Here is a 9,042-nt window from a genome sequence, read left to right on the forward strand (position 1 = left end):
TGCTGAAAGTTTTAAAAAAGAAGATGATTTGAACTGAAAAGGCATATGCCTTAATGAAATGAGGAATAAATATTTGGTAACTTTCTTGTGTGCCTGTGAATAATACTTGACTACAGTATAGTGACAGTCATACTGGCCTTCTGAGAGGTATTATACTTCTGTTACTTCAAGGCCTCTGATTACTTTTTATGATAATTGAGCTTAATAGTTTCTAATGAGGCTGAGTTTATGCATTTTGAATACAAAGAAAATTATCTCATTTTCAGTTCCTGATCTCTTCAGTTTCATTTGTGTAACTTCTCAAAGTGAGAAAGCACATGGTTGGTGGTGGAAGGTTTGTTTGAAGACAATGAAATAGAACTCTGTTATATGTTTCTCTTGCCAGTTAGAGTGTGGAACAAAAAGTGAACGGGGATAATGTTCTATACGTCTTAATTCACTTGGAAAAGTTAGCTGGTTATTACTGTCATAGTAAGCAGGAAGAGCCTTGAGAACATCCAGGAAAGCAGAGAAAGTACAGAAAATCCATCTGTAAGGGCTGTCTATAGTAAGTGCTGTCAACATGGGTAAATAGGACTAACAGTATCTCACTTAACCCCAGCAACACTGTGGCATCCTTAATCTATCGGATGATATTCACAAACCTGTGATTATATGAAAGGGGCTAGGGCCAAAATAGCTGTCACAAAGTTTTACATTGTATGAGAGGTCATCACTGGCACTCCCTGACTTAAATCGAAAGCCTTATTTATTTAATACGTATTTCTGACAACCTCATTGTGTGTGTGTGTGTGTGTGTGTGTGTGTGTGTGTGTGTGTGTGTATGTGTGTTTCTCCTACCATTGTAGTTTAAAGCAACAAATAGGAAAGGATTACCTGCTAGAAGCAAGCACACTGAGAACCACATGGAGACTAGTCCTTAACTTGCTATGTGATACTGAGCAAGAGATGTCTCTATTTTGAGTCTGTGTTTTGCCATTAATAAAATGTGAAGGGTTTGGACTAGGTGATCTCAGAAGTCTCTCTGGGCTCTAACATGCTATCATTTTAAGTGCTACTTGGTAGACTAATAAAGGAGAAGACAGCAGTGGCAAGCTGAAAGCAGACTTTGGGCCATTTAGTGTATGGGTAAATGGCTTTTCATATCTGAAGATACCTCAAGGCCATCACTACATTATAGTACAGTATAACAGTTGATGATCATAATTGTACCCCACTGTCTTCAGGCAAAATTAAATAATATTGTTTATCCTCCACTTAAAAAAGTAGAGGATTTGAAGTACATTTTAGAAAGATGAGTATTAAAAATGGTTAGAATAAAAATTGTACCATTTTAAGAGATGAGCTTTTGTTATCTAGAAAATTCTCTTATTTCCTCTTGAGTAAGAGTATCACTATATAGATCTTTAACATTCTTGAAGGATACATTGCAAGGTCTTCATGGATACTGTTTTGTAAGTAATGAAAAATATGGTGCAGGTTTCTGGCTTTTTGTCATTGCTTTTTGAAACGTGTTATTGATATTAATGTTACGTTTTGCGGATATGGAGTTTGTTTGTGTGTATTTAGTTCCATACAATTTCATCACATTTGTCGGTTCATGTATTCACTGTCACAGTCAAGTTGTAGTTCTATCACCACAAGGATTCCTACTACTGTTTTTCAGTAAGCACATCTGATCTACTTCTTACCTGTACCATCCATAACTCCTGACAACCACTAATCTGTTTTCCATCTCTGTAATCTTGTCATTTTAAGAATATTATATAAGTAGAACTGTATACTTTGTAATGTTTTGGCATTGGCGTTTTTCACTCAGCATAATTCCCTGGAGAGTCATCCAGGTTATTGTGTACATTAGTAGTTTGTTCGTTCTTCATCACTGAATTACTATTCATTACAATTAATGTAATGTAATATTTATTACAATTAATTTTGATAATTTAGATGATAATTCCACAGTAATGGATTTACTACAGTTTGTTTAATCATTCACCCATTGAAAAACATCTGACTTTCTAGTTTTTGCTATTATAAATAAAGTTACTATTCATTTTTGTGTACGGATTTTTATGTGACTTTGTTTAGGATAAAAGTTTTCATTTCTCTGGAATAAATACCCACACTTGTAATTGCTGGGTCATATGGTAATTGCACGTTTAGCTTTAAAAGAAACTGCCGAGTTGTTTCAGAGGATCTGTACTTACATTCCCACCAGAAAATGTGAGTAATCCATTTTCTCCACATATTTACCTTAATTTGGTGTTGTCACTTTCTTATTTTGGCCATTCTGATTTCTGATTTTGAATATTTTTTCACGTTCTCTTATTTTCCATTCGTATACCATTTTTGATGACGTGTCTGTTCATGTCTTTTGCTTGTTTTTTAACTTGGATTAGTTTTTTACTGTTGAGTTTTCAGAACTAAAAAAAAAAAAAAAAAATTCTAAATATGCATCCTTTGCCAGAAATGTGGATGGAGAATATTTTACCCACGTCTCCAGCTTTTCTTTTCATCCTCTTTAAATAGGATACTTTGCAGAGCAAATATTTTTAATCTTGATGAGGCCTAATTTATCAATTGGATTATTCTTTTGGTGTGAAGTCTGAGAACATTTTGCCTACCTATAGATATAGACTGTCTCTTATTTTTTTAAAAAATATATTTTTATGTTGTACGTTTTAGTCAGTATTTTTTTTGTTTTTCATTCTAAGGATATCTAGTTGCTTCAACACCATCTATTGGTGTTGAATTACATTTTTATTTTTGTCAAAAATCAGTTGGTTGTACTTGGGTGAGTCTATTATGAGGTTCTTTATTCTGTTGCATTGATCTATATGTTTTTTCCTCCACCAATACCACATTGATTTTATTACTGCAGCTGTGCGATAAGCTTTACTATCAGGTAAATTCCTCCCAATTTATTTTTCCTTGTCAAGGTTGTTATATATTCTAGAGTTGTGCCTTTCCATATATATGTTTAAATAAGCTCGTCTATGTCTAAAAAAAAAAAACCTTGCGAGATTTTGATAATAATTGCCTTAATACTACAGATTAGTTTGGGAGGATTGACCTCTTTATTATTTTGTGCCTTCTAATTTATGAACATGGTATGTCTCTCTGTTTATGAAGCTCATCTTTGATTTTCTTCAACAGAATTTTGTAATTTTCAGCATACTGATCCTGTACATTTTGTTAATTGCATACCTAAATATTTAATTTTCTTTTGAACAATTGTAAATGGTATTGTCTTTTTAATTTTGGTTTTCACATTCTCATTGCTACTGTGTAGCAATGCACTTGCCTTTTATGTTTTGATCTTGGATGTTTCTTGAAATCTTGCTGAATTAACTTCCCAGTGCTGGAAGCTTTTTTGTAGATAACTTGGGATTTTCTATCTGGACAATTAGGTGTTCAGTAAAGAGAAAAAGTTTTATACCTTTCTTTCCACTGGTTGATTTTTGTTTGTTGGTTTAGTTTTGTTTTTAAGAATCTATTTTCTGTTGTGAGTCATGTGTTTTCTATCCACAGCTGTATGGCACAGGTTAATTGTGTTTTCTACTTATCCTTAGGCTCATTTAATGAGCCCTATTTTTTTTTTTTTCCCAGAAAGAAAGTTGTCATCACTTCTTGAGGACATTTTAATTATACACTAATGCTGGGCAAGCATTTGAGGTCTCACTTTTGCTGAATATATTGTTCTTGTACATACTTTCTCAGCATATGCAATTTAAATCCATAACCTGGCCAAATGACAAATTACCAAAAGTACTACTCTTTGTAAGGTCATTCATGCCAAGAGTCTACTGTATTTACTTGTATCAAGCAAGTAAATAGATAGACATCAAACTTGAATCATTGGTGCACTATATTTGTGGGATACTGTTTTAAATGTTTTTGTAAATTTCCAAAACATCGTGTAAAAATGACTTTATAATGATATGAAGACTAAAATACTATGCCTGATCACTTTAGACCAGATGACTTAGCTTATTTATAGAGTTGGTGTTTATTTGGCTAGAATCTATGGTTTGATTTTCACATATGCCACTTGATTATGTAACATTAAGGAAGAGTAAAATGTGTATTTCTTGGCCATAGACAATATTATAGCTATACTGATAGCCTCCTAATATTTTATTTTTGATTGCAAGGATGACTGGGCAAGAATTCAAATGGAGTGGTGCAAACCCATTACCACTGCCTGGAAAATACCTCAAAGTATGTGGCAAGTCAATCTACTGTATTCTAATGTAAATATATAGGATAGTTATTTTTTGATTGCCATGACTTTAAAAAATATTCTGAAGTATCATTCAACTTAAAGATTTTCATGATCATTTCAACATTAAATACTTTCGGTATTGCAAAACAGGCTAAATACTAAAATGTAAATTGTAGTAATTATTCTGCTGTTATAGGCTAGGTTCGAGCATCATAAACTCTAAAGAACTATCCAGATTGTTTTATCAGATCATTGTTTTCCTGATTCCGCCTTACACTAAGTGGGCTACTTAATATTTTGGACCTAAAATATTTTTGCCATACAAAGATTGTTTTTGATTAAAGTGATTTTTTGTGATTATACAATCGAGTTATGGAAGGGAAATGAAAAAGGACTAGCATTTATTGGATATTATCTTTGTGGCAACTGCTGTAACCTGTTGCTTTACGTATTAATTTCATTTATTCTGTGCAACAGCCATGTGCATCAACTATAGGTACCTCTTACTGACAGACTGTAGATCAGGGAATGCCAGACATAGTGCAGCCAAATTTAAACTTGTGTTTTTCTAATTAAAAAACAGATGCTATTTCCATTGTATCATGTTGTATTTCAGTCATCAAGTAAACACATGTATGCATATCAAGGGAACTGTTCCACCAAGTGAATAAAGTATTTCCTTTGTGAAGACTAGCGTCTTAGAAAGTGCATTTACTTCTTTAATTCACTGGAATACTATATAGTATTGTAATGTAGTTATATCTGTAATGAGAAATTAAAGTGCCTAACTCCCAGTGTTAGGAAGCTGTGGGAAGAATACAATATTTTTTAGTTGTTGAGACCAGTTTATATACCATAGGGTTTTTTAAATCGATACATGATAATTGTATACATTTATGGGGTACGATGCGTTTTGATACATATAAACGTGGAATGATCAAATGGTCAAATCAGGCTAATTAGCATATCTGTCACCTTAAACCTTTTTTATTATTTTGTGAGAACATTCAGAATCATGTCTTCTAGCTATTTGAAATATACAATGCAGGCCAGGCATGGTGGCTCACACCTGTAATTCCAGCGTTTTGACAGGCAGAGGCAGGTAGATTGCCTGAGGTCAAGAGTTCGAGACCAGCCTGGGCAACATGGTGAAACCTCATCTCTACTAAAAGTACAAAAAATTGGCTGGACGTGGTGGTGCATGCCTGTAATCCCAGCTACTTGGGAGGTTGAGGAACAAGAATCAATTGAACCCAGGAGGCGGAGGTTGCAGTGAGCCAAGATCGCACCACTGCGCTCCAGCCTGGGCGACAGAGCAAGACTTGGTCTCAAAAAAAAAAAAAAAGAAATATACAATGTTTTACTATCAGCTATAGTCACCTTACTGTGTGATAGAGTACCAGAATTTATTCTTCCTGCCTAACTGTGACATTATACTCACTGACCAACCTCTTCCTCATCTCCACTCTCCCTCTGATTCTCCCAAGTCTCTGGTAACCACTGTGAAGTTTTTTAGATTCCACATATGAGTGAGATCATGCAGTGTTTTTCTTTCTGTTCTTAGCTTATTTCACTTAACATAATGTCCTTCAGGCTCATCCATGTTGTCACAAATGACAATATTTAATTATTTTTATGGCTGAGTAGTATCCTGTTGTGTATTTATACCACATTTTTGTTATTAATTCATTTATTGATGGGCATTTAGGTTGATTCCATATCTTGGCAATTGTGAATAGTCCTGCAATAAACATGGGAGTGCACATGTCTCTTCAGCCTACTGATTTCATTTCCTTTGGCTATCTACCTGGTAGTGAGGGTGAAGATTCTGGATCATATAATAGTTCTATTTTTAATTTTTTGAGGAACTTCTATACTGTTTTCCATAATGGCTATACTGATTTGCATTCCTACCAACAGTGTATGAGAGTTCTTTCTTACCATGGAATAGTTTATTAGTTTATGTAGGAAAATGAAAGTAGCTATTGTTTCTAGTTTTAGATCTTTAACAGACTATTAAAAGGCGCAATATGTTAACTCACACTTAAGTCACACAACCTCAGATTATTCTTAGGTAAAATATTGTTGCTTGTTAATTACATAGTGTCATGTAGTTTATTTAGTGAGAAGAGATTTTATCTTTCTAAAATGTTAACAATAACTTTGTATGTTTTCTACCCTATTTTCTGCATTTTATTGAACATTGTTTTCCTTTTTCTGGTATAATATTACAGCAGGTTGAAAACTTGTTTGTTACATTCAAATGAACCAACTCTCTAATGTATTCATACCAAAAATAAAGATTTTTTTGGTAATAGGAATCTAAAATTCTACTGATTTATTTTGAATTCTTAAATTTTAACTTAAAAATTATACAAGCAATAGGAGCTTCTTGAGCAATAATACCAATTAGAAGAAAGGGATAAAAATAAAATGTAAAACCACTTGTAATTTTTACAATTTGGAGGAAATTACTCATCACTGTCTACAGTTAAGTGTGTTTTAGGCCAGACGTGACACAGTGCCCAACTAAATGTGGTTTAAACAAGTACATGGCTAAGTGGGTGGGTGGGTAGGTAGAGGACTTGTAATTGTGCTGCTTCAGCCAATCAGAGCACTGGGGCAGCTACTCTACACTTCTTGTAGCTTTCCATTCAGAGTTACAAGATGTTTGCCAGGATTTCAAAGAGGATCTCACATAACAAAAAATCTCTAAACATGAGAAAAAGAGGGAAGAGGTTTTCCTAACATATTTATGCTTTTCCATTATCCTGGAAAGTCATCAATAAAGGCCTCCAGCAGACTCTTCATTATCTTATTGGCTAAAACTTGGTAATGTACTTACTCCTAAATCAATCACCAGCAAAGGGAAGTACAGTTATCCTAATTGGCTTTAATCTGTCGTGATCCATCCCCAAGGACTCAGCAACTTCTGTCTAATATTGGGACAAAATTGGGGCTCTTGAAGCAAGGAGAAAGGGGTAATTGCTGTTGAGTAAGCAGCCAACAGTACCTGCTGCACACCATTTTATGAAGTTTTGTTCTTGGGTAAACGTGACAAGAGGTTGATATTTCATCTGTATTCTACAGTATGTGTTAACGTTTTAGGATGGTAACAAACAGGGACATTTATATCTACCAGTGTATCATATTGCAACAATTCAAAATTGATTTCACTTTTTGTGTTGCATTGTCTAGAACAACAATTTTTGAATAGTCTGATTTTTGTAATTCTTATGTATAGCCATTAAACATTTATTTTAGTAATAAACAGCTGGGTAGCAATAAAATATATACTGTGAAAATCAGAAATGAATGGCCTTAGAACAAAGTATAAACATCAAAGAATACAATATCTGTAGCAAGTCATTTGGGAAAGAAAGGGTGCAAATGGCTGAAAAATAAATGGTGAACACCTGTGCTGAATAAATTAAACACCTGGTTCTCAGTTTTTCATTTGACTCATCTAAAAGGCTGACTGTTACAAGGTACTCATAAGACACATTCACTTCGAGGTGTTTCTTTGTTATAACTATTAATTGATAAACGGTACTAGATGATACCAGAATTTATACCTCCAAATTCTCAGAGTAATATATGAATTGTGGCAATCAGTGAAAAATACACTTACAAAAAGCAGTGTTCAGCAGTTTTTGTGAAGAAAAATTATCCAACAATTATTGTTATAAGTGACCTTTGGAATTAAAGCTAGCAGTGTAAATGGCTCGATTTAATTTGTGAAATCAATTTTGATAGTGAAGACTTTTATAAAACCTTAATGATGCAGATTGTTTTCCTTTATCAACGGTCTGCAACTTATGATGGTTTGACTTATGATTTTTTGACTTTGTTAATGGTTTTATTGGGATATTAAATGCATTTTGTCTTATTATATTGGGTTTATCAGGATGTAACCCCATCACAAGTCAAGGAGCATCTGTGTATGGTAAAATCATTGTAATATCTTAGAACATCGAGGTTCATTTGAGGGCTTATAATGCATCTACATTATTTTGTAATTGGTAAATGTGTTTTTATAGTTTTCAAACACTTTTAAATTAATAGAATTGAACTATTACTGTATTCTGACGTTTTCTCTGAAAGGTTGAATATCTTTTTGAGAAAATGTCTTTTACCACATTAAAAAGTTTTAAATCTGGGAAGATAGCCCTTTTAGACGAACAGAATTTTGCTTGCTGAGGACATAAATGGAGTTTTAGGAGCTTTTGGCTATCTTTATAACTTCTCATTAGGTATTAACTTCCACCTTGGCAGAACTCCAAAAATACTATGGTTGTTTTTAATGGGAAGTAAGGACAATATTGTGTTTTTATTGCTTGCGTTTCCTGTAGTGCTAGGAATCTCACCAAATTATAATGTGGAGAACAGTAAAATGATAGTTATTGATATAGAAAAAATTTTCAAAGAATAATTTTTTCTTTGCTTATACCTTTAATTAAGTATTTTGACTTATATCTTCCAGGTTGTTCAGTACTGGTTAATATATTTCATTCAGTCTCTAAGGTCCCCTATCATAGAATGTAATAGAGAGCCACCGACTAGATCATTTGCTATGTTCAATTTCCACGGTGTCATCATCATAGTCTGTAATAAGCGAAGTTGCTGTATTCTGTTTTATCTGTAAAATGTAATTAATTTTCCTGTCATTTCTTAAAATTAAAGACATGGAACTTTTGTTTTAAGAGTTAGGCATGGAACTTTTGCCGGAAAAAAAAAATTAGACATGGAACTTCTGCTGAAAATTGTCACCTTAGATTCCTCATGGAACACACTTTAGTTTTGTTGGTTTTCAAAAT

General features: G+C 33.4%; 1 protein-coding gene across 7 annotated transcripts in view; it reads left to right on the forward strand.

Moving 5' to 3' along the window:
- The window catches only part of CHM (CHM Rab escort protein), a 183,056-nt gene that overhangs the window by 70,704 nt on the left and 103,310 nt on the right, over window positions 1-9,042 (forward strand). The window lies entirely within an intron of this gene.

The sequence above is a fragment of the Cebus imitator genome, unplaced genomic scaffold, assembly GCF_001604975.1.
Source record: "Cebus imitator isolate Cc_AM_T3 unplaced genomic scaffold, Cebus_imitator-1.0 Scaffold894, whole genome shotgun sequence".
Taxonomy (NCBI): domain Eukaryota; kingdom Metazoa; phylum Chordata; class Mammalia; order Primates; family Cebidae; genus Cebus; species Cebus imitator.